The sequence below is a fragment of the Gossypium hirsutum genome, chromosome A01 (assembly GCF_007990345.1).
Source record: "Gossypium hirsutum isolate 1008001.06 chromosome A01, Gossypium_hirsutum_v2.1, whole genome shotgun sequence".
Taxonomy (NCBI): Eukaryota; Viridiplantae; Streptophyta; class Magnoliopsida; order Malvales; family Malvaceae; genus Gossypium; species Gossypium hirsutum.
In genome coordinates, this window is record NC_053424.1 from 115,452,639 (window position 1) to 115,476,153 (window position 23,515).

Consider the following 23,515-nt stretch of genomic DNA (forward strand, 5'->3'; position numbering starts at 1 on the left):
TTATACCTTAGTAAGTCATAAGCAAATAAATAATTCAATGTTAATATCAACTCAACTTAACCAAACTAATTTATGCTATCATAATCACATTTATTTTCAAGATCAAGATTTCATATATAACATATACTTCCATAAACAAACTATACCTTGGCCGAATATACATGTTTCTATTATCAAAATAACATTCAATTTCAAAACCATAGTACCATTTTATAATCGAATATCCATAAACTCATATACATAAATTAGTGAATCATTTCATAAATATTCACATTATATAATCAAAAGGCCGAATATACTTTCCATATGCTCCTACATTTTTCATTTATATCATACATGATTTGCAACACATATCAAGTAACCTACTTACCTTATTTCAAATAGGTAATAAGCTATCACATACCTGATCACTTTAGCTCGTTTTACATTTTCAATCGAAATTATCATTGCCCGTTGAACCATTCGGAATATAATAGGATACTCAGATAATCACATATATCGTACAATGCCAACGTCCCAAACGTGGTCTTACATGCTATCACATATCGATGCCACTGTCCCAGACAGGGTCTTACACGAATCAAATATGATGCCAATGTCCCAGACATGGTCTTACACGTAACCACATATATCGATGCCAACGTCCCAGAAGTGGTCTTACATGAGAACACATATCATAAATCCTATGTCATGACATATGTATCCTAGCTATTCCTAAGGTTCATACGGGGCTTTTGGACATCGTAACTCGGTTGAAACGAACTTATACACATTGCTCCCATGTTTATAACCATTCGACCATCATATATATATACTAATAAAATTCAATTCGGCATTTTAAATTCACATATATTCAAAATTAACAACATTTATTTGCTTATAAACTTACATCGGACAACGAGAATTGGAACGGGACAGCTAATCAACAACTTTGGTTTTCCCCCGATCTAAATCTGATTTCTTTGGTTCTTGATCTAAACATATTCAAATTAAACTCATTCAAACATATTTTCACTCATTATAGCCCAAGAACACATAAATGGGAAAATTACCATTTTACTCCTGACATTTCACACTTTTTACAATTTAGTCCAAATTGCACAAAACACAAAACATGCAAAATTTGCACACACCATGCTTAGGCCAAATGTTCCTTGTGTTCATAAAAGTCCATACATTTAATTTATTTCACATTTTAGTCCCTCAATTTATTATTTTTTCAATTTAGTCCTAATTACTCAAATCATCAAAAATTCCAATACAAAACATGTTAATCCAAAACATATCTTTCATATTTCATCAATAACATCACAAAAACCAATTATTCATCAATGGAATAACTCAAAATATTCATAAAAATCATAAATTCAAGCATGGGCTTTGTACATTACACTGCAACGATATCAAAAACATAAAAATTATAAAAAACCGAGCTAGTTACATACCCTAATCAAGCTAGTCTTTGGCCGAAACTTAAATTCTTTGTTTTTATTTCTTTATTTTTGTTATTCAGTCAGCACAAAAAAAATATGAACACAATGGCTTTTAATTTTTGTTTTATTATAACATATATTATTTAACATTTTACCTTTTTAACCTTTATTAATAATAATAAAACTATATAATATAAGGTCACTACAGTCCATCACTAACTCCAATGGACTAATTACATTATAAGTGCTCCATATTAATAAGACAAGTTCAATTAAGTACTTTCATATTTAACTATTAACTTTTCACTTTACGCGATTAAGCCCTTTTATTAAATCAGGCACTCAAACGATAAAATTAAAACACGAAAATTTCACGGATATTAATCCACTCATAATAAACACAAAAGATAATTTTTAAATACGAATTCATGTTCTCGAAACCACCTTTCCAAATAGGGTCTAAATCGAGTTGTTACAATCCTATTCATCTGACATATCAGATCTAGTTATCGGGTAGTGTAAGTGCTGTTCTATGCGAGATCTTGCATTGTTTTGATTTCACTTATAGTTGTTGCCATGGTCGAATGCTCTGATGCCTTAACATGATTTTTAGTTACTGATTTTTAAGTATTCTTTCAATCTTAGGTACTTATTTGAATGTCCCGAATCAACAGTAAAGTCAAATTTCATTCGTGCCCTTGTTTCACATCAAATCAATGTAAGTTACCGTGACGATTTGGATCTAAAATTTTTTTGGTGTAACACTGATTTGGCCAAACCCTTGGGGTGTTTCAAGGCTAGTTTTAATAGTATTTTTACGCGTTAAATGCTACAATTTAGTTTTAGGCACGTTTAAGGTTTAAGTGTGGTAGTGCAAACGTTGCAGATTAGTGCTAGGGACTTGCGAATTGAGGTGTGGGTCTTTTCCTTTGTTTAATTAGTCTAAAATTTGTATAAAATATGTTTAAATGAAAAATTTTCTTGCTGGTTATTGAATGGCTGAATGGCGTAATTGCTAATAAAAGAGGTGTCAAGCTAGGTACGTACTCTAATTGAAAGCTGATTGCTATAAGTGTTGTTGGGACCGATTATGATGTGTATGAGCTTAATGTGATTTATGCCTTTGTGCTGTAATTTTTTGATAGTGTATTTGGTATATAAAATCTTTGTTTGCTAAGTTCTATTGAAAATATGTGAATTGTATGCATGTATAGCATGTTGAATTTTGAGACACTGATTGATGTGCATGTAAAATGCCATGTATGATACTGAGTTTGTATTTATTTAAAATTACATACCTTATGTGAAAAGGACTGTATGGAAAGCATGTATGCATGCTACTGTTACTATAAATGAAAAGTATGCTAGGCATATACCGACACTGACTATTGATATGCATGTTAAGCATGCCATTGTATTGAGATTGAAAATGATAGCATGGTTTGCTCACTAATTGTATGCCATTTTGCATCTGCATGGGGTGGGTTATTATGGTTTATGGAGGAGTTTCGTGGAGTACTGACAATAGTTAAAGCCCGCATTATTATTGTCAGTGCACAACATTGGGATTACCGAGGAGAATGACGATTTGATTGCATTATTGGTAGCTTGTCCACACTATTAGCCATTTATCTGCATTACCAATACTAGTGCCTTGTCCACAATACTTGTAGCTTGTCTACATATATATTACAGTTTATTTGCACTAATGTATAGATGGTTTATCCACATCGAGCTTCAGCTCGCACTATTTGGTCTTCAGTAGACAGGTTCGGGGGAACTCGTGGTATGTAGCGAATGATAAGGTAGGAACCTTTGCATTGCATCATTTGCATCATACCATGCTCATACATTGATTCGTTAATTGCTATGAACTTTTATTGATGGCACTGATTGATGAATTGCCAAGTTTGTTATAGTTACTGTATTGATGATTCTATAATTTACTATAATTGAACCAATATCTATGTAAATAACTTGTTTGACTCACACTGACTTTCATAAGCTCACTCCCTAACTGTGTTTAACTTTTCAGGTAAAACTTAAAACTAGGACCGACCTCGGCATACAGAGCGTTGCCTCAGACATCAGACTTTTTTTAAATAAATATTATTCATAAGTCTATATTGGTTTTGGTTTGTAATTTTTAATGTTGTTGGTTTGTGGCTGGATTATTTTTTATTCGGGGAGTTTTGCATGCATGGATTACTTAAGCATAATAATAGGGAAATACATGATATCTAGCTTAAATAAAATTTGACATTGCTCACCAATTTCCACTGCATTGTAAAGAAATCATTTTTGAAAAAAAAATCAATAAGGCAACTAGATTCCTAAGGACATGAATAATGGTTTTTTCGTTGCATTAGTTAACATCGAGTTTTACAAAGCAGATCGACAAACAAACAATTTTTCTAAAACAACACTTTCAACACTAAAATGAATCTTAAATACAGAAGACCTAATAAATGAATGTTTTTTAAACAAACTCAAAGTACAGCCATACTTTTTTTTCTCTAAAATGAGTTCATTTAAGGTATTCAAAAGTATCGTAATTTAGCTTAGTCATTTTGGTGGCCAATGCAGTCTTCATAATCTGGCCATAAAGTCTAAGCTGAGTTAGGGAGGTTACATTTAATGGTATTAAATCTAGGTTCATAAACTCGGCCTGAAGTTTTAAAAGGGTCTGCATGCATTCATAGGGGTATTTTGGGAAAAACAAGCCACAAAATTTTTTAAAAATGATTTTCTTTAAAGAAAAACAAGTCCAAGACTTTGATAAATATAACCCTAAACACTAGGAGTGTATTTCTAAAGACATTAAACTAAAATAATTAGTGATTATATTTTTCTGAAACTGTAAGATAAGAAACTAAAAACAACTGAAATTAACTAATGAATAATTTTCTGAAAATATAGATCAAACTTAAGATCGTAAAGTAAATAATGAACAATAGTAGTATAACAAACCCTGGGGCTCAGCATTGAGCTGCCCAAGTCGAGTCATTTGCCTATTAGGGAATTGTGCCTGACCCTGAGACAAACTACAATGTGATTGTGCCTACTACCGAAGGAAGTGAGCAAGAGACTAGGGATGATGCGGCGTCTCAAGAAATGTTGAGAGTCTTAGAAAAGGTTTTCAATATTATGGTTGAGAAGACTAAGTTGGAGAAAGAGAGTTAATGCTTGGAGCGCAAGAGAAATGAAAGGAATAAAGTACGATATAGGGGAGAGTCTAGTTCCATCGGTCCAAATCCTTTGAAGCGAACCAGAGGGGCCAGACCTCAGTAGAATATTGTAATAGCTATTACTGGAGGAACTGTTGAATCAACTAGGGATATGGTTTATAGATTCTGCGATAAGCGTCATATGGGTGAATGTTGGAAAAAGCTGGGAGCTTGTTTAGGTTATGGTTCGATAGAACACAGAATGAAAGATTTTTCTAGTTGGGTTGATCAAATACAAGCTTCGATACAAAATTAGGGAAAGATCAGGTTACAGAACCGGAAGGTTAATCAAATTCCTTAGAAGGGTCGTGCTCAAAACCGTAATAGTAATCAAGGATAGAGAGCACCAGATAAAGGTGTCAATCGAGCTAAGGCTAGGCAACTTGCTTTGATGTATGCGTACTCGAATTATCACTCCTTTTGCTAGTACAAATATCATGAGTCATCCTGAAAGCTTGAAAAGAACACAACACTCAAAAACAAAAATTAAACAAACCTCACCTTTATGCACATAGAAATAAAATTAAATTCCCAATGAGTTAAGAATTAATCTTTTGAGTATTTTAAAAGTGTTAATATCAACTAATCAACACGTATTTGAATCAAACTAGCAAACCAAACCTAGTAGCACTGGGAATTCAGAATCAACTAGACACCAAAGAACTGTGTTACACGGAGGAAGGAATGTGTAATGTGCTTCAACCTACTAACACAAGAAACAATAAAGTGTTACAATGTTTAAAAGAACAATGAAAAACAAAAACAAATGAAAACTTAAGGCTAAGAGTTAATGAAAACTGTCGAAACCCGAAAACTTGAAAAATTGCGAAGTAACTTGACAAACTTCGTTTGAGGTATTCCTAATTTCAAAAAATCACAAAATTTAAAATGAAGCCTCCTCAAATAATGTAGATCTTATATGTAAGTTTCGGCATAAAATTCAACCCACATAATTTTTAATTTTTTACTATTTTTCCACTTTTTCGATCACTTTTTTTTGTGGTAAACATTTTTTAATATTCTAAAATAGTGCCAAGAATTAGTCTATAAAATTTCAAATCATTTGAAAAATGTTTACTTACTAAAAAATATTTTTCCCTAAAAACTTTCAAGGTAAAAGATGGAAAGTGGTGTATAGAAGGCCTAAGGGGCCTTGGAAACTAGAAGAATCCACTACCCCTTTCAAACTACTCTAATTGCCCATCCAAGAAAGAAAACTTGGTAAGAAGAAGCTTGAAGCTGATCTCCACAATTTGAAAAGATTGTTCAAACTCTTCTAAAAGAAAACTCAAGAGAAATTATTAAAAAGAAAACTTAAAGAGAATTTTATTATCTCAAAGTGAATAATGAATGAATTGATTCAGTTGTGTAAAATGATGAAGCCTTTATATAGGCTAGCTAAGTACAGCTAAATAAATCTTTTAAGTATACTAAAACTTTAGTTAATCTAAACAACAAGTAGTTTTAAACTAAAATTTATTTATGACATAAAACTCCTAAATAACTTAAAATACTTAACAATTATTCAAAGTCCGAAATAAAAAAAAACAAAACTTATTAAATAAAATATTTTGCTCGTAAATAATAAAAATTAAGCCTAAAATTCAAACCAAATATGATTTAAACTCGAATAAAAAGTCTAAAACATGTAATTTTCGTAATAATACCATCCATAAATTCTGTTTGCGCAATCTTCACTAAAATAGTCATAAATTGAGCTTTCGAACTTGAAATTGAGTGATTCAAAGAGGGTTTTGAAGCTAATAGATAAACCTTCAAAATCTATGCAGAAATCTAAGCCCATGAATGTCTGGATCCCATCCAAAAAATTATCACAAGTTAACTAATCTTTTCAGCTTGAAAATTGCCAGCTTGATTGAATTGATTCTAATGAATTTCACCCATTCCGTACATGTATCATCCCCCTTTCCTCGAAAAGATACATCCTCACATTTTGTATATGATTGAATCTTGGTTTGACTTTCTTAGACTTTGACCTTATTATTGGGCCTTGAGGTAATGTAACCCCATCACCTTCATAGGCTTAAAATTGGGCCTTGAAACACGCATCAAAGGGTGTAACTCGAACCTATATGAATCCCTAAAAGGCAAAAATTGTGGTATCCAATACTCTCACAAGATAGGATTAATTTATTTGCACCACCAAAAGGTCTAAAATTGAAATAAGGCATTCTCATGTTAGATGTAAAACCTTTGAAAACCCTATATTGGGGGAACCCCATATCAGTTGGAACATTTGAGATGCCACAAAATGTCTTTGATTCCCTAAATTAACTACAACACTACTTGATTTTATTTCATTATTGTCTATCATGCTTATGTACCAATGATCCCACATCAAAAAGTTGAAGTCCTTTTATTTTATCCAAGGCTTGTAGTCGTACTATTATCATAAATTATGGAGGAATAGGAGGTTTTCTAACTATCACCCTGATGCGCGAATATCGTGACTAAAAATACTGCAAAGAAAAGATAAAAAATCAGTGGTGTCTGCAAGTAGAAGGGTTAGGTTGTAATATAAAAATTACAATGAAATACGAAAGCATTCCGAGAATCATACCCAAGGGAGGTTGAATTAAACTCAATAATAATTTCTACAGTAACAAGTCCAAATAGCAATAAATTAAAACCATAGTATGAAGATTCAAGAATAATAATATGTTGAGAGATAAAAGAAAAATGAGAAAACTAAACAAACAATTAGATTTCACTCAAATTAAGTAAATAGAACATCAACCCACTTCAGTGTTCATAATTTACTTTGGATTTAGGGTTCTAATGAATTAACTGGTAATTAACTTAATTATTACCTTTCGATCTCTAACAAAATTAACTAGTTGACAAAAGCTACTTATTTTTTGACCTCATAGTTTAAACCAAGATAGATCAAAAGGTGCTTGGTAGACTATTCTTTCGACCTCATCCACCTAAATAACTTCTTAGAGTAATCAGTCCTAGGGTTTAATCACACTCAACCCAATCCAACAAATTACAAAGCAAACCTTAAAATGTCAGTTAATTAATCCCATATCCACTCGTCAATCACCCTAAGGGTTTAGTTCTTCATGGATCTAGATGCAAATTGTAGTAAATTAAATTTAGACATTCGAAATAAATATCAAAAATAAAAGACAAGGGAACAGAGAAGTTGGATTCGTTGGATGTTGGTTAAGCGTTGAATTAGAAACCTCGTTAAACAGATTTTGAACTATAAGCCATTCAAAGCAGAAATAGATGAAATAACAAAAATTGTTGAATAAAAAAACTCCAATTGAAATTGAAACAAAACTAAAGTTTAACAGCAAATTCCTAAATTCAAAACCTAATCTAAGAAATAAAGAAATTAACAATTGAAAAAGTAAAAAACTTTTTAGTCGCTCCCTAATCGGATTATGAGTACTGATATATATAGTAGCTATCTTAGATGACCATATTAGGTCAATTAAAAATGACTAAGTAAGTTAACTAGGGTTGTGCGGACAAAAAAAAATCCTTAAGTAGCTGAATGGGCCACATTGAGCCAATGTTGTGACATCAAGGAAGTGTTGTCATGACATCAATGGAAAAATAATCCTTTGGACGATTCGAAGTTTGATGCTGAGACATTAAGGATCTAGTATCACAATATCGATGGAAGAATGCTTTTGGCTACCTTTGAAGTTGGGTGTTACGATATCCGAGATAGTCCATTGACTCATCGACTTAAAATGATATCCTGCACACTCAATCAACAAATTATTCTTCCCTTAGGGCCAAATTGGCCTAACAGGTCATAAGACACACAAAATTGCTCATTTTATTGAACTAAACTATAGAGTTAATAAAACGAGAAATGCACTAAAAAGATAACAAATTACTTGAATACAAGTTTATTAAGTGTCGAAAAGAACTCCATTTGCTACAACGAATTGTGGCAGATCTTTCTCTATGATAGGGTACCTATTATTTCTACAAAAAAGATCTTGTTTAAAAAATTCAATACATTTTCATGTATCTTTCATGTTCTCTTCCACCAACAAACTTAGCTCATGTTATTTATTGACATTAAGTTAATTAAAACCCTTACTTTAATTCATTTGATCCATGACCTGGCTTATCTTAACTTCATTGTCCCACGATTGGCATCTCATTGAGGTAAGTTTCTTAGACCAACATCTTCTTCATTTGTTGGTACGCTTTGGAAATCTAAAAGTAGTCATTGCACCTCATTGTGTGATGGCTACATCATCGGCTTGTTGTCCTCCATGCTTTAAATGATAACACCATATTTGACACTGGAATGAATAGTCATCACTCCACAGCATGTCGACTGCACCTCTGACTTGTAATCTAGGCTACGAACAATTAGCAAGTTCACATTGGGTTGGTTGTGTGTTTATTACACGCAATGGTGCAACACTACACAAATACTTGTATGACACCATGAATGAAGAATGTGAAACTTGCATGGATTAGCAATGGAGGTTTTAGAAAAACCAATCTAAAAAAATGAGGTTATGGTTATTGAAGAAAATTAGTGAGTTGAGCATTTAATGAAATTTCAAAGATGGTGTTATCGTATATAGCCTGGAAAATAATGATCCAGTGGTGTGGCCATCGCACGACAAGGTACAATTACTACATGAATTTTTATTGGAAATCCATGCATGTTTAAGTCTCTTTGACTACCAGGGTTTCTGTTTGGCGACCTATTCTTCTTCCCTTTACACTATTTATATATTGGATAGGGGTTGAAGAAAAGAGCTTATATTGCTTTAATGAATTAGCCAATGGGTCATTTATATATTAAAGGAGATAAGACAAGGCATTGAATGGCTGAGCTGGAATACAGAGCATTTCATGGCTGGCTTGAAGATTTTTTTAACTTATTTTAGTAATTATAGGTTAAAAAATCCATTTGTCTAGATTTTATAGATTATGGACTTATTTTAGCTGGACAATTTCTTTATATGGACTAGTTTACAAGGAAATTTTTTTCTTTCCAATAATTTAAATTTTAGTGGTTGGTGGCAAGAAATTACCGTGGGCTTAAGAGGAATGCATGATGTTTTCATTCAAATAGTATGAGTTTTAGAATTCAAGATTTAGTTTTATTAGTTTAAGTAACTACGGTTAAAATTTTAAAAAAATGAAAATGATTTTGAATCATCATGTTATTTGGTTTTAGTTCAATATTTATAGAATTTAACTTGCTTTCATTTTGGTATTAATTGAAAGCATTTAGTTCAATTTTTGGTTCATAAAATCATAATAATTTTTAAGGGATAACATTTAACAAGTTTAAAATTCAAATTTCACCACTTTTTCCTATGTTGGGTTGTGACATTGTTGTACCAAAAGAAAAGTCAAGCATTGCAAAAATTCACTTTCTTAAGAAAGTTAGTGAACCATTTGAGTTCAACCCTATATTTTTTAAATTACAATTTACAAACATGGTAATTGAGATTCAGATGTACTTTAGTGGTCAACTTTTGAAGGAAAATGTTATTATATATTTTAAAAATAAAAAGAATGGTAGAAGCATCAATCCACATGGATACTCAAATATGTGAAGGGCTTGCTCAAAATAAAACCCAGACACCATTTTTAGCAATGATAGGGACATTGTTCAAGTTATGGATGAAATCAAAAACTCGAGTGTAAACCTCAAGAAATTGAAAATGAATAAGCATTAAGGCACTATTTCCAATGTAGAAGATTCAAATAAGGAAGACCATTTTGTTCAAGGAAATAAAGTGGGCTTAATAAATCCTAAAGCTTAGGATGTACTTATTTCAGAAAGATTAGGTGATTTTAGACTTGGGTTGTTTAAAAGTTATGAGTAACCCACAAGTTTCGAGTCTAATAAAAGTGGTGATAAACTCACAATAGTAGCTAGAAAGAATTCAAAGAAATGTGTTTGTGTAGCCCACTACCAAAGTATAGCGAGCACTAGTTCCTTAAGCTTATCACAATAAATTTTATGCTATTCCAAAATCAAGAAAAGCTCAGGTGACGTTAAAAGAAATAAGAATTTGGAGGAGACAAATCAATAAATTTTTATATGTGGGTGAATCTTTTGTGGGCTAGAAGGTTGTGTAATATAGAATTTGTAGCCTTTAATGGGTTACAATGGGGGTTATAATTAGAGAAATATCTATCGTTGGCTGAGTTTTCCTATAATAATAGCTATTAATCCAGTGTTAAAATTTGAAGCTTTATAAGGACGTAAATACAAAACTCAACTATATTGGTCAAAATTGAGCGAAACAAATTTAGTCGGAACATATTTGATTAGGGACACAGAAGATAAAGTTTGTATTATTCGTGATTGTCTAAAAGTTGAGCCAGACCGTCAGAAATCGTATACTAACATAAAAAGAAAAGGCATTGAATTTCAGGTTGGCGATAAAATATTCCTGAAAGTGTCACCCTGAAAGAAAGTTCTACATTTTAGCAAACAAATTTAACAGCTATAGTACTAAAAGACACAGTTAGTTGGGACTTTTTTTAACTCAATTTCGAAAGAAATACATTAATAAATGATATTTAGACAAGAAGAAGAAGGAATTTCTTGAACTGAAACAAGGAAATAGATTAATTGTTGAATATGAGCTAGAGTTTTTTCAGCTTAGTAAATATACTTGTGAGATTGTGTCGATTGAAGAAGAGATGTGAATTCGTTTCGAAGATGGGTTGAACAATGAAATCAAGATGTTAGTGGGTTATCTTTAATATCCCAAAATTTAAGGAAGTTAGGGTTAAATTGAATGGATTGGAGAATGTTTGGGCTCCATTGGGAAAAATTAGAAATTTTAATGTCTGAATTAAGATTATTTGGATCTCAATTCTGGTTTAGTTAGATTGGAACCGACTATCTCCCCAGTGGTAGACAAAATAATTCACAGGAATTGGCTAAAATAAACTAAGAGACCGTGCAAACCTTGGTTGTATATATATGTGACTAGTGAGGAAAGAATTCTCCTAAACTTAGTTGGTAATCTCTTTCTCCTCCGTAACGTCCTCTTTGGGTGCTCCAAAGAAGAAGAAAAGGCTCAAGAAAGCTCTGAATGAGGTGGTAAATGTGAGGTTCGAAGTTAGGAAAGCTAAATATTTGATAAACTAGTAAGTCTTAAGCCTCTTGTACTCGCAGGTTAGAGGAAAGAGAAGTAAGAATTCTTGAAAAGTTTCTATATACTTATGGATTTTGGGTTAAGGTTTGTGTGACTTCAATTTAACCGATGTATGCAGTTGTTATGCTTAGCTTCTAGGACAAAAGAGACTCTAGCGTTTGGACAAGCTAAGTTGTTGAGGATAAATGAAGCAAGGTGAGTTTCTATACTCCACTTCTGGGTGAATGTTGATGTTATATTGTTTGCTTGAACCATATTCATGTCTGATCTAAGTCATGACTAGAACCATGGTCGTGTATGGATATGGAAACTAAATAATCATTGTATGCATATTTTTGTGAGTTATACTCTTGCTAGTTTAGTTGTTGAATGATATTGTAACACCCTATCGATCTGGTAGCCTGACCTGAGCTATAAGGTATTACAACTGTAAAACATTAACACTATTCACTAACCAGATATAAATAACCAAATAAATCAGTTCATAATTAAAGTACAATCAATTCCATGTTAATCAATCATATCTGAACCTAAATCGAGCTTATGGATCATTTAAAACAAACCAAAAACAATTCTAAACTAAACTAATTTTTTTACAAAAATTCAGGTAAAAAGTGAAAACAGGGGTCACAGGCCGTGTGGCCAGACCATGTTATAGTTCTTAGCCTGTATGGCTCAAGCACATTGCCGTGTGGCCAAACCGTATAACAAATTATACCATATAATTCAGGGTCACAAACAGTGTAACAAATTTTACCCTAACCGTATGGCATACGGCTGTGTAGCATATTCTGTCACAGGCCGTATGCACCTAAAATTGCCTTAAAAAACAAACAATTTCAATCTAAAACACTTAGGCCATAAACCATATCATTTTCATCCCTTAAACTTATATAAAATACATCAAAACATGTCAAAATATACCAAATAACATTCAACCTAAGTGCCTAACCAATATGCCCTCATTGGCACCACAATTCAAACATTAAAATATAATCATTCCAACATCAACCATTAGCAATCCATACCATTCATTCCATGAACTCAATACCAAATTAAATACGTTACACTATTACTCACATTGCTAACATATTATCAACTAAATTTCACCTTTACCTAAACATTTATACCAAAACATGCATTTACCATCACATTGTAACACTCCAAACCTGGCCTAGACATTATGGCTGAATCTGGAGGTGTCACAAAGAATAGGTTTTGAAAGCGAAGTCAAATCGATAAAACCATTTTAGTTTTTCAACTCTTGTTTGCTTATATCATTGTTAAAATGTTATTTAATTAATCACTTTGCCTTAAAACGTGTTTTACAGCAGAAGCTATGAAAGCTATTGTGTTTCAAAAAGATAGTTAGTATTTTTTTAGAAAAACCTCTTGTTTTTGTTCAACCATAGAATCCAAAAATGTTTTGTTTAACCACGCAAATAATCAAGCAACCGAAACCAAAACCGAAAGTTTAAAAAAAATGTCCAATCCAAAGAGTCCCAGAAATTACAAACTCTCTCAAATAAAACCAGAAATATAAATAAAAAGAATCGTAAATTACTAAATAAATCAGTTTTCAATCAGGTGGTCACCACTAAGTCTTCACTGCATTGATCTGCCTAAGTCTGTGGATTACCTGAACAATACAGACAAAAAAATGTGATTTTTCGTAAATTCAGTGTGTAACCCAATAGAATTAGACATACAAAATGTATAGAAATCTCATATATAATTTGATTCAGATTCGGACTCATGTCTATTTTTGAGTCACACGACCGTGTGGATTTGAAAATTAAGGTTTCGGGCTAATTTTGGTGCCACAAAGTCGTGTGGCCAATTTGAGAATTTTTTCATTTCTCACACGGCTGTGTCCCTTAGTCCACACAGGCGTGTGAGTTTGGGGATTAAAGTTTTAGAGATTTGGGGTCACACGGCCATGTGACTGATTTGGGAATTAGGGATTCCACACGGGCATGTGTTTTGGAGCACACGACTGTGTCTGGTGGGCACACGGGTGTGTGAGACCCTCACACAGCCGTGTCTGCTCTGCATCTTACTTTAGCGAAGTTGGAAATGAGTTACACGGCCTGCTCACACGGCCGTGTCCCTACTTCACACTGGCATGTGCCTCTGAGACATGGCCATGTGCTACCCTACACACGGGCGTTTGGACCACCACACTACTTAGAGTGTCCCACACGGCCGAGGCACACAGGCGTGTGGCCCTATTTCGCCAGATTTTGATTTTAGGGCATATGTAAGTGCGATAGGAACTTTGTGTGTTTAAACCCTTAGCTAAGCTTTAATAAGGGTGTTTACGACTCTGATCTGAGTTTGGATAATGCGTTTTGCTGATTGGTTGTGTGACATGGATGATTCTTAACCTGGTTAGCTGGGTGAGTGTGCATGCAACTAGTTTTTATCTAACCGTCTGACTACATGTCATTGATATGCGAGGTTATTTTGTAATTGATACTAAACTCAAGTAATGAGTGTGTACATTTCTGATTCTGATCGACTGAATATGAGTGACTGTCTCTGACTGACTATCTAGAAATTGGTATTCTGAGTTTTGTGCATCTGGCTGCATACATACATTTGCATGAACTTTTTTGGGCCAAATTTTGAAGAGAAGTGAGATTTACGAAACTGGCAGCTAATCTGCTGGTGATTGATAGCCCTATTACCCAGAGGGTCATGGGCGATCCCAATACCCTAAAGGCCATGGGCATTACTGATAACGATATAGCGGATTACTGCTTTGCACTGTATCATATGTACGTTAGCTATGCTACGTACCACTATCTGATTTGGCAGTTTATACTGCACGTCTATACCTCGGTTTACCGCATTACATAGTACAGCTTATACGCTAGCCTTGCTGCATAATATATATGATTTGGCAGTTCATACTACATGTTTGTATCGCGGTCTTCTGCATTGCACAGTACAGCTTATACGCTAGCCTTGTTACATAATATATCTGATCTGGCAGTTCATACTACATGTCTGTATCGCGTCTTTCGCATGGCACCGTACAGCTTACTGATAGCCCCTAATACCCAAAGGGTCGTGGGCAGTCCCAATTCCCTAGGGGTTGAGGACAATGCTGATGTCCATCGTTGCCGGGCAACCCGGGATGACATCATATGGAGTGTAGGGTTGGAGGAATGGGTTGGAGGAATTGAGGTGTGATGAGGGACGAAGAGGTGTGTTGGCTGGATGGGTGTGTTTCTTTAGCTCAACTGCAATCATATACATTTTATCGACTATTTGAGAATGCGACTGACTGTTATACTATTTGACCGAAAAGCGTTTCTGACACTGCGTACTCTGATTGAGACTGTTTGACTGAACTGTTATAGCGACTGTATGATTGAGTGTGTTTTAATATGTGCTAAATACTGTTATCTGTCGGTACGTCCGTTTAGAACGTACCAACCGGCTTCGTATAGTTCTGTAAGTATGTTCCGCTACTGAATTGCTTTCTCGATTCTTTGTTTCTGATTCTATAGTAGTTGGCTTTGATCTCACACTGAGCTCAAGTAGCTCACCCCCTATTCTATTTCCCCTTTTAGGTACAGTTCTGGATTCTGTTGATGGGCTAAGTATGTGGAGGTTTCGGACAGTCTTAGAGGGAAATAAATTATAAGTTTGTGATTTCAGTTTCAATTTGATACTCAGTTTTGAAATGTAAGGTTTTTAATACTGTGGTACATCCTCTGTTTTAAGACTTAAATTCTTTACTATTCTAGTTTTAAATACTTTGATATCAATGCTTTCGAAAATGGAACTAAGGTTGACTGGTTTTATAAAAAAAATTTCTGGATCACTTTAGTGATCAATGTACCATTTTGAATTCGGTCTAAACTCCTAGGTCGGGTTTGGGGTGTTACAGACTCGCTAGAGCGACATGATGACTGTCTATCAACTTTATGGAGCAACATTGCGAAGTTGGTAAGGTTCTTCAGGGCAACACCTTAAAAGAGGTTTAAGGTGTAAGACCATAGCTCAGCTATAGCAACCAATAGAGTCTGCCAAGACATTAAACATGGGATTACATGTGTAAGACCATAACTCGACTATGATAACATGTAGAGTCCACTAGGATATTAATTATAAGGTTACATGCGTAAGACTGTAGCTCGGCTATGGCAACATATGGAGTTCGCCAGGACATTAAACATGAGGTTACATGGGTAAGACATAGCTCAGCTATGACAATAGATAAATGTCCGCCATGATAGTGAACCAGGAAGCTGACGAGATAAAGAAAAGAGGAAAAACATGGAGAACAGTATGATTGGATGAATACAACGCATTTGGGATCGCAGGTGAGCAGCATAGTCAAGAATCTGCCAAATTGTTACGAATAAGAAACACGAATATGCAATTCTTAATGTTGATGAGGAACTAAAAGGGAAAAACTACACTGAGTTATGAAATGTCATATAGGATGAGTCCGTAGATTTCGACTAATAAACCAGAATTGAGGTGATAATGAGATGCTTAAGCGGAACTTAAGTTTAAGGATCCGTGGGTGGGAAAGGGCAACCAAAGAGAGGAAAGTCCATCGAGGTTCACTTGGAGTTAATAATCACTCGAACGGTCAGACTGGCAGAGTCTATCAAGAACCTACAAATAGGAAAAATGTTTGATTAGGATTAGGTAACGCCAGATAGACCACATGGGGCATTTCGAAGAAACAGTCTGCCAAGGACTACCTTGGGCGGACATTCCGTCTGAAATTAACAGAGGGTAAGGATTAATAGAAACTATCTATTTAACACAAATTTTTTGGAAGATTAGGAACAAAGCTAACTAGCAGCTTCGGGCTAGATTGTAAAGAGCGAACCCACCAGGTTGATAGGACAATCATTCAGTTAGCTTGTCAACATGTTTAATATTGTGAGTTTGGATATGAGGAAGTGTTAAAGTGGACAAATCCTAAGTTTTTTCTCATATTATATTAACGGATTAGGGTAAGAATCCAAATTTTAAGATAGCATAAATGAAGGACAACTAGTGGAAGGCCACGAACTCTATATCCAAGTGTAAGGATAACGATAAGAGTTAAGGGAACTGGAATGAGGCCGAATTAGACCAATACCATAGAGAACCATTATTGTAAAGAACGTGTTTATGCTTAAGATAGAGAATAAATCTGCCAGCAATGATCTCCAGAAAGAGGGCCAAACATCGACCATGCTGATGAATTCTGCGGATGGCCAAGGATAAATAGGGATTTTGAAATCTCTACTTTAAAATTTTATCTCTTGAAGAATTCAAATGAATGTTGTTACACTGCATCATAGATCTCACTAAGTTCATCTGAACTTACGATTGTACTGCTTTGGATGAAGGATCAAATTATCATAGTCGTTAAGGGATAGGACCAAGCCAAAGACTGCCATCTTTGCATGAAAGGTGTTGTAGTTATTCCATGCCTATAGAGGGGCATTTATAAAAGTGATGCCTCAGAGATTAGATTAGATGTATCAGTGTTAATAGGCTTAAGTCAGAATTGTAAATATTTTTAGTTTTGCTAATGTAGTGAATTTTTAAGAATTGTAAAGTTCGAATGATGAGGATTATAATTGAAGCTAAATCTGGTAATTTGATAGAGCCAAAATATTTAAACTAGTTAGTCTAGAAGTCTTGTTAAGTTATTTGAGTTGATTGTGACATTTGGTACCTGGACTTATGGATCAAATCGGGTAGAGGGTGTTACATTCAAAGTAATTTATGCTTTCCTTTTGCTTCAAAAAATAGCAACATATATTGCCTTAAAGGTTGCAAAAAATCATTTAGTGTTATATTTTCTTCTAAACACCCGTCTACAACCAATAGTTTTGGAACCTCTAGGTGACTCAACTAAGACATATGTATTGTTGGACATTATTGAGTCCATTTCATAATTTACAACCTCTTTCTAGGAAGCTGCATCTTTTGAAGCCATTGTTTCACTTAAAGCCTTAAGACCTTTTTCTACATTTATAAGCATTTGTATTTTATTTAAAACTTTGGTTCTATCTCTTTAAACTAAGAATATAATTGAATATGAAGAAACAATTTCAAAATGTAAGTGTTGTTCTTTACTCATTCACTTACTCGTTTTTGGCTCAATTAATTATTTTCTTTACTTACCAATTGTGGAGGCTAGTTCATTTTATTTCTCATTCATCATAAGAAATTGTATGGAAAATAAACTTATTCTCAAATAACTCAAGATGTATGGATTAAAAATTAAAATTAAAGCCTAAACCTAGTAATCTATATGCCTTTGATATTTTTTTATAATAACAAAAAAGATACTTTTAATAATTCCAGTACCTAATTGTGTTTTATGAGGATTATGTACTTTATAATAAGTTATACACCTCTACACTTTAAAATAATTTAAATTTGGTTTTTTGTCATCGCTCCATAATTCATATGGTGAAACTTGTGACCTTTCAATGGAGCACTATTAGTAATATGGCATGTTGTTAATAATGCTTACACCAAAGATTATGAAGTAATTTAGAATTTAACAACATACAATTAATCATATTTACTAATGTTCTATTTTTTCAGTTATACCATTTGGTTGGGGTGCATATGAAGTATTTCTTTGATGAATTATTATGTTGTTAAAAAAAAAAGGCACAGAATGAATCTGGAAAACATTCATCATCTTTATCACTTTGAAAACTTTTAGTATTCTTCTCATCTTGATTTTCAATCATATTTTTAAATTCTTTAAATTTCTCAAAGGCTTCTTTGTTTTAATCAAGAAAACATAGTTGAATAAAAAAAATCATCAATGAACATTATAAAGTATCTTTTCCTCCTTTTAACACACCATTGAACTCACAAATATTAAAATGAACAAGTTCTAATAAATTAGAAATTCTTTCAACCTATGAAAAAGGTTTCTTTGTCATTTTTTATTCCATATAAATTTCACACTTATCAATATGATCTTTTTTAAAAGATATGTAACCATGCTTAGACATATATTTTTAAGTTTGATAACTCAAATGTTCTAATCTAACATGTCATAAAGAAGAAGTATGCTCAGTAGTATAGAACAAATGTAATATTCATATTATTAGTACTTAGCTTGAACATATTATTACATGAGTAACCCCTTTCCAACAAATACAAAATTTCTAAAAAAATTTGACTATTTTAAACTCTAGAATAATTTTGAATTTTATCTTGCACAATAAATGTGCAAATACAGGCTTTTCTAGGATCTTAGTAGCATCATTGTTTCTCATTAGGATCTCTTTTGGTTTCTTACACTTTTCATATGTCTTGAATTATCTATTCTTGTTGCATACATGAATAATAGTACTAGAATCCAAACACCACAGGAAAAATTTAATTTCAGTAATCATTGCAATGAGTTCCTCCATAACTTGTTCAACAAGATTGGTAGTATTTTTTCTTACAAAACCATAATTAGTATTCTTTCCATAATTTTTGAATCTACAATCCCTAATCCTTTCTTTCTAAAATGAAACACGTTTTATTAGTCCTTTTTTTATTGGTTTAATTGAATTCTTTCTTCTGAATTCGATGTTTTTTTTTCTTTTTCATAACTCTTTTTATGGACAAAATCAATGCTTGAACCAAGAATAATTGCATCATGATTAGAGGTGTTCATGAATCGGGTCAACCCAAACCTGACCCAGCCCGAAATATGGTCCAAAATTTTTTTAAGCTCGCCCATATTTGTTAATGGTTAACCCAAACTTATTTTAGGTCTGCTCATATTATTTTTAATTTTTTAAAAATATAAATTTATATTATTTTAATTAAATATTAAATTATTTTTTATTTTTTATTTTTTAGTTTTGTTAAAAAAATTTATATGGTCATATTAACATTTTTTAATGTTTACATTTATGAATATTATAGATTTAGTATAGATTTATTTTTATGTGTTATAAACTACATAATATATATATTATAAAGCATTAAAAACATTAAAAACTTTTAAAACAAGTCAGGAGAGGCTCGAGCCTTAAATATTCAAACCTAAGCTCGACTCATATTTTAAACGAGTCTAATTTTTTTAACCAAACTCATTTTTGAGCCTAATATTTTTACACATATTCTCCCAAATTTTGTATGACCTAAACTAGTAACCTAACTCATAAATAAATCTAATCAGGAGTGCGGTTTTCATCCTCAATTGGTAAATGAGTTAAAAAGTTCTTAATAATATATGATTTCAAAGAATGCAATTTAATAAGGGGACAATTTGAATAAAATTGAATCAAAAATTTTAATTCACTTTAATTTGAAACTAAAATTTGCAACTCATGCACCTGATCTAAAATTTCAAACTAGAATTTTATTCAATTCAATATTTTTTATATGCAATATGTGATAAAAATATTTGTTATAATTATTTTTTAAAAAAATAAAATTGTAAAAAACGCACCACCAAATTTAAACTCAAGTCTCCAAGTGCCCATCTTTGATTACGTGTGTGTTTGTATTGACTCAATAGGCAAGTCCATCAACATGGTAGATCTAACACTTGACTTAATTAATTAAGTTATAAAATAAAAGGGTAAATTATACAGATACTAACACAATTATGAAAAAAATTTATTTTAAGTATTTAAAATAAAAAATTTAAAATTTAAGCACTCATGTTATATAGTTTGAAATTTAAAACAAATGGCAAGCTAACGTGACGAATAAAAAATCGGTATAATAACAAATTTAGTCATTAATTTTTACATATTATATTGATTTAGTTAATTTTAAAAAATTAATCCTCAAAATTTACAAATATTCTCAATTTGATCCTAATTTTAAAAATTCAAAACATATATATAATACATAAATATTTTTAAATATATATATTTATAATTAGGATTAGAATCAAATTGTGAATATTTGTAAATTTTGAAGGTTAATTTTTTAAAAAAAATTATGAACTAAATCAATATAATATATAAAAGTTGAGAGTTAAATTTGTTATTATATCGATTTTTTAACTACCACATTAACTTGTTATTTTTTATTTTAATGAGAGTGACCAAAATATCTTAACAATATAACGTAAGTACTTAAATTGTATATTTTTTATTTTGAATGTCTAAAATAAAAAAAATATTATAATTTAGTCACTATCTGTATATTTTACTCAAAACAAAATTATTCTTTAATTTCTCTATACTATATATTTCTTAGCAGGATGAGGTTACGCAAACAGATTTATTTGCTCTTATTAGTTGTGCACATATACTATTCTAGTTTCAAATAGGCATAGAAAAATATTAATTATGTTAATATTATATTTAAGCTTCATAAAATCTAAGTTATGAATGCGTCTAATGTTACTCGATATGATAACTTTGATGATGTTTATATAATAATTGAGTTTATATAATTATAATTAGTGATAGGATTAAAAGTTCCGTCTAAAGAGTGGGAGGATTTAGATAAAAATATAGGTTCGAAAAATAAGTTTAGGCAAAAAAACATAATTAAGGTCTGTTTAAAAAATGAGCTAAGCCTCGAGTTAGGCTTTTTTGGCCTGGCCCGAATTATTAAAAAGACAAAAAAAAACCTGCTATTTTTTTGTTGTTTTTTTGTTGTTATTTTTTTATTATTTTGTTATCATTTCACTATTATGTTATTACTATTTTGTTATTATTGTTTAGAAATTATATAATTCTTATTTTATTATTAATTTTGTTACTATTTTAGAGGCATTTGTTTGTTAAGTTACACTTATCTTAGTGTTCTTTATGTATAAATATTTTTTTAATTTATTTTCAATTTATTGGGAAACATTTATTTTAATATTTTTAGTATTTTTTATATAATATATATATTTTAAAAATTATATAAAAATTAATTCAGACTGGCCAGATCAAACTCGAATTTTAGCATTTTTATCTAGGTCGAACTTGGATAAAATTTTAAGACTATTATTTAAGTCGAGTCAAACTCGAACCTAACAAACAGGCCTAAAATTTTGACAAGACCCAATCTGGCCATAGACAAATATAATTATAATTAACCTACTGATATTTTATTAAATTGTCTTAATTTATCAATTATTAATTCAGTCACTTAACAAATTAAGCAAGTATCCCCACTTGCTATATTGGCCTCTCCAATAACAAAGAAAGTATCTACCATTCTAATAAAGTGAGAGAAGATTCAACTCTAGATTTTTTTAACTAATTAATTAGAATTAGACATTATATATAGTTAAGATCTAATCTCACCACTAACTTGAAAAGAAAAAAAGTTTTTGCTAAAAGCTAATCCATGAGTTTCTTAGTGGTAATCCCATTTAGTACACCCTAATTTGCTTCTTAATTATCCACCATTTTAAGTTCTCCAAAAAAAACAAGAAAGCTTTAACCATTTCCCAAATCTAATAATTAAAGCCATTAATCATTCAATAATTCAATGTGATTCTCCTTCTTCTTTCTTCTTCATTATTTGTAATAGTTTTTGTTTGCGTATTTTGTATTGTTATAGTAATGTTTAAGAATACAATTATATCATGTTGTTTTATGTTTTATTTAATTATTTTTTGTCAGTGTAAATATGTCACATTCCATATTACTAGCTTTGGGTATGCATCAACATTCCTACCTTTTAATTCCATTTTTTTCCGTATAATTCACACACACCACTAATAAAAATAAATTATTATCAACACACAACATTGCAGACAATATTCTTGTGATTCAAACTCAAATAATTATTGAGAAAGCTAAACACCTAATCAATAACAATAATTTAATATTAGACTTATTCATAGGTCAGGTTATCTGATCTTACCCGAAGGCCCACTTAGAAAATGAGAGGATTTGAAAAAAATATAGGCTTAAAAAATAGTCTTTGACAAAAAAAAAGGCCCATTTACAAAATCGAGTAAGGATTTTTTGGCTAGACCCAAATTTGCAAAAAAAAAAGTTAGTTTTCTCAATGTCTTGTTGTTATTTTCTCATTGTTTTGTTGTCATTTTACTATTATACTGCTACTATTTTGTTGTTATTGTTTGGATATTGTCTTATTTTATTATTAATTTTATTACTATTTTAGAGGCATTTGCTTGTTAAGTTATACCTGTCTTAGTGTTATTTAGGTATAAAGGTTTTTTTTAATTTATTTTCAATTTGTTGAGAAACATTTATTTTAAAATTTTTAGTATTTTTGATATATTATATTTTTAAAAAAAATTGTAAAAAATTTTAATACAAGCGGAATAGGTTATATCTGAGTTTTAGCATTTTATTCGAGTTGAGCTTGAGTAAAATTTTAAATCCATTTTTCAGCCTAAGCTTGAACCTATCAAATGAACCTAAAATTTCGTCAAGATTCAACCTGGCCCAACCTGACCTGACCTGACCAAAGTAGGTTTATTAAATCTTAATTATTAGTAGCAACATTTTTTCCTTTCCTTATATTAGAGGGGAATAAAATTATTATTTAAATTTAAACCTATTGAAAATTAGTTCTAAAGATAATTAGATGAACTAAATGAGTTAAATTCGAGGTTAAGTCTCTATTTTTTATGCATATTTTATGTCAATGGTACTTTTAAGGAATATCTGTCTTGAGATTAACGTCTAGACAAGCACTAATTACACTTTTTCAGGTTAACTATTACATCATTGTATTTCAACGTTCTCTATAAATCCAAAATATTAAAAAGGGATTTCCAACGTTTCCGCCGGAGCGTACTTCT